Here is a 4,657-nt window from a genome sequence, read left to right as displayed (position 1 = left end):
TAGAAATAAGGGGCCCAAACATGTTCCAGCGTGACAATGCACCTGTGCACAAAGCAAGCTCCATGATGACATGGTGTGCCAGGGTTGATGTGTAGGAACTCGAATGGCCTGAGTCCTGACCTCAACCCAACTGAACACATTTGGGATAAACTGGAATGCTGACAGGCTGACCAATGCCTGACTTCACTAATGTTCTTGTAGCTAAATGGGCAACTCCCTGCATCCATGTTCTTCCCAGAAGATTGGAGGTTATTATAATAATAAAACAGGGGACCAACTCCATGTTAATGTCCATGATTTTGGAATGGACACATATTGGTGTGATAGTCAGTTGTCCATATACTTTTGGACATATAGTATATCTATATCATTAGTCAGATTGAAATGTATGTGGGCATAGAATTTTCAATTAAATGTGAAGCCAAACAAAAGACAGCACCATCAGTTTGAAATAAGTACGTGTGGACAGCACGGTGGTGTAGTGGTTAGCATTGCTGCTTCGCAGCAAGAAGGTTCTGGGTTCGTGCCCAGTGGCTGACAGGGGCCTTTGTGTATGGAGTTTGAGCATTCTCCCCTGTGTCTGCGTGGGTTTCCCCCACAGTCCAAAGACATGCAGGTTAGGCTAACTGGTGGCTCTAAATTGGCCGTACAGTGCCTTGAAAAAGTATTCATACCCCTTGAACTTTTCCACCTTAGAACCACGAACTTAAAAGTTTTTTTATTGAGATTTTATGTGATAGACCAACACAGAGTAGCACATAATTGTGAAGTGAAACGAAAATGATAAATGGTCTTCAAAATTTTAAACAAATAAAAATCTGAAAAACGTGATGTGCATTAGTATTCAGCCCCCCTGCGTCAATACTTTGTAGAGCCACCTTTTGCTGCAATTACAGCTGCAAGTCTTTTGTGGTATGTCTCTACCAGCTTTGCACATCTAGACACTGAAATTTTTGCCCATTCTTCTTTGCAAAATAGCTCAAGCTCAGCCAGATTGGATGGAGAGCGTCTGTGAACAGCAATTTTCAAGTCTTGCCACAGATGCTCAATGGGATTTAGGTCTGGACTTTGACTGGGCCATTCTAACACATGAATATTCTTTGATCTAAACCATTCCATTGTAGCTCTGGCTGTACTGTATGTTTAGGGTCATTGTCTTGCTGGAAGGTGAATCTCCTTCCCAGTCTCAAGTCTTTTGCAGCCTCCAACAGGTTTTCTTCCAGGATTGCCCTGTATTTAGCTCCATCCATCTTCCCATCAACTCTGACCAGCTTCCCTGTCCCTGCTGAAGAAAAGCATCCCCATAGCATGATGCTGACACCATCATGTTTCACAGTGGGGATGGTGTGTGCAGGGTGATGAGCAGTGTTAGTTTTCCGCCACACATAGCGCTTTGCATTTAGGCCAAAAAGTTCAACTTTGGTCTCATCTGACCAAAGCACCTTCTTCCACATGTTTGCTGTGTCCCCTACATGGCTTCTGGCAAACTGCAAACGGGACTTCTTATGCCTGTCTTTCAACAATGGCTTTCTTCTTGCCACTCTTCCAAAAAGGCCAGATTTGTGGAGTGTATGACTTATAGTTGTCCTGTGCACAGATTCTCCCACCTGAGCTGTGGATTTCTGCAGCTCCTCCAGAGTGATCATGGGCCTCTTGGCTGCTTCTCTGACCAGTGCTCTCCTTGCTCGCTCTGTCAGTTTAGATGGACAGCCATGTCTTGGTAGGTTTGCAGTTGTGCCATACTTTTTCCATTTTTGAATGATGGATTGAACAGTGCTTTTTGAGATGTTCAGAGCTTGGGATATTTTTTTATAACCTAACCCTGCTTTAAACTTCTCCAGAACTTTATCCCTGACCTGTCTGGTGAGTTCTTTGGTCTTCATGATGCTGTTTGTTCTTCAGTGTTCTCTAACAAACCACTGAGGCCTTCACAGAACAAGTGTATTTATGCTGAGAGTAAATTACACACAGTAGGACTCTATTAACTAATTAGATGACTTCTGAAGGCAATTGATTGCACTGGATTGTATTTAGAGGTATCAGAGTACAGGGGGCTGAATACTAATGCACACTACATTTTTCAGATTTTTATTTGTTTAAAATTTTGAAGACCATTTATCATTTTCATTTCACTTCACAATTATGTGCTACTCTGTGTTGGTCTATCACATAAAATCTCAATAAAAAACTTTTAAGTTCATGGTTGTAAGGTGGAAAAATGTGAAAAAGTTCAAGGGGTATGAATACTTTTTCAAGGCACTGTAGGTGTGAATGTGAGTGTGAAGGGTTGTTTGTCTCTATGTATCCACCCTGCGATGATCTGGTGACTTGTCCAGGGTGTACCCTGTGTCTTGCCCATAGTCAACTGGGAGAGACTCCAGCTTGCCCGAGGCCCTGCACAGGATATGCGGTTATGGATAATGGATGGATGGATCACTATGTGTTGAGTGTATGTGGGACTATTTTTAAGCCTGCTTGTGCAGTTATTAGTATTGTCTGAACCTGCCTGCAATATGTTCTAACCAACTTAATTGGTTGCATTTCATAATCCATTAACCAACTAGCAGCCTAATTTAAACCACTCTAACCCGGCAGTTACTAAGGACTGTGGACATTCACATTAATGTGGTCTTTACTTGAATCTCCTATCTGCTCTTGCAGAAGCGAATATACTCAGGCCATCCCTGTGTCCAATGAGGGTATTCAAGCAGTAGGTGGAAGTGACTGCCAACTAGAGGGTCAGGCGGTTTGTTTACACTGGGGAGCCCTATAAAAGAGCTCTGCTGTCTAGATACAGGTTGGGGTGGAAAAAGCAATGAAAAAAGATACTTTAGTGAAAGTATAGATAGTGGGTCAATATCTTATGCCACACTCACAACCTGCCGTAAGTGTTTTGGACATGCACGGGTCGTAGGGTTTGGTAGCTTACAGCCGTGACGCAGGGTTGCGGTGAACCCAGGGGGAAGTTTGGGGGAGGAGTATGGGCAAAGTACTTGTCAAGTACAGGTAGCACACCTGACTTCCTCGAGGCATGGGAAAAATTGCACCATTAGCCTGTGGAAAGCGTATGTCTGACGCACGTGATCACTGTGTATTCAGTGAGTGTGGAGTGCATGTGACTTGCATTTTACCAGTTTCCTGCGCTAGTAGTAAGGGCCACACTTGTGAAGCATGTGTGACGCATGTGATTAGCACGTGACAATCAGTCATGACTTGCGTGTAACGCAAGCCAGGAGTGGGTATAAAAGCGTGTCTGCAGCATTTTGCATCTGTCTTTCAACTGAAGAACATTGGATATTTTATGGAAAAAAATTTTTTTTTCAGTTTAAGGTTTAGAAAATGGGACCCAAGAAGAAGTGAGCAAAAGCAAAGTATACTGCATCTCCAGAGAGGGAACAGCCTGAAGAGCAGCCTCAAGAAATCCAACCTGAAACAGCAGAGGGGGAGGAGGAGGAAGAATTTGATGATGATGGTAGCAGCACCAGCAAGCCCTGCACCGACAGGGAGAAGTATGCCTTCAACCCAGCAGAAGAGAACATCCTTGTCGAGTGGTGCCAGGAGAGGAAGGAGTTTTATGACAAGTTGGATAGCAAGTTCTATGCCAAGGCCTTCAAGAGGCGGAAGCTGGAGGCATTGGCCAAGAGGCTTGGCTGTGATGGTAAGAGATTTTTTCCTTGTATTTTATTTGGTCAGACTCGTATTTTATTTGGTCATTGAGATTTATTTTGTTTGTATTTTCTTTTGGTAGTAATTGAAAAGTTTTGTTTTATGTTTTTTCTTCTACAGTGGTCAGATTGAGGGTTGGTTCTGAAATCAGCGAACAGCTGTTGGCAAGCTGATGAAGTGTATGAAGAGTGGATCGGCAGCCCAGAACAGGACACCCAGACAGGCGTGGCAGCTGAAGTCGTTGACTTTTTTTGCAGGATCACAACACATCCAGGACATACACCACAGAGTCAACAGAGGTAAGCATTTGCCTTGAACAGAATGATTTGAGGGTGTGATTATACCTGTATTTCTGTGTGCTGCTCATAATTTTTTAACAGAACCTTTTTCGTTGATAGGTTCAGTTTGCTGTTTCATAATTGTCTTCACTCTTCTAATCCAAACTGTTTTTTGCTAATGCTTATAGCTTGGGAAGGCCTCTTCATCACAGGATGTACACAGCGAGTCTGAGAGTGGCAACGAAGAGTGTCTACAGTCCCCTGCCAGTTCAAATGTGGCTCCAGGAGGCAGCAGGCCAGGCAAGTGGGCAAAGACCAGCCACCTAGAGGATGTGATGCTGAAGTACTTTGAGCAGCCACAGCCCAGTCAGGACATCTGCAAACAGGTATGTTTTTTTCACCTGTCACCGAAAAAGGTTCTGTTAAAAAAATTACACCAACACATGACCTATCAGTGTAACAGGCCAACATGCTGCAACACAAGTTGCAAATATTTTCTTCTTCTGATTGCAGTTGCAGACTCTTTTCAGACCAATGGATACCAGGGAGGCTTTCTGGCAGTACATGACCCAGTACATGCACAAGATCCCCGACAGCAGGTGGGACCAGTTCACCATGGATGCTCTGCAGCTGCTGAGGCCTGAAGGGGACCAGCCACAGTCACAGCAGTTGGTCCAGGATTCGTCGTGGCAGTGGGGCCAAGTCCCGTCGCA

The sequence above is a fragment of the Neoarius graeffei genome, chromosome 4 (genome assembly GCF_027579695.1).
Source record: "Neoarius graeffei isolate fNeoGra1 chromosome 4, fNeoGra1.pri, whole genome shotgun sequence".
Taxonomy (NCBI): Eukaryota; Metazoa; Chordata; class Actinopteri; order Siluriformes; family Ariidae; genus Neoarius; species Neoarius graeffei.
This window is presented reverse-complemented; position numbering follows the sequence as displayed.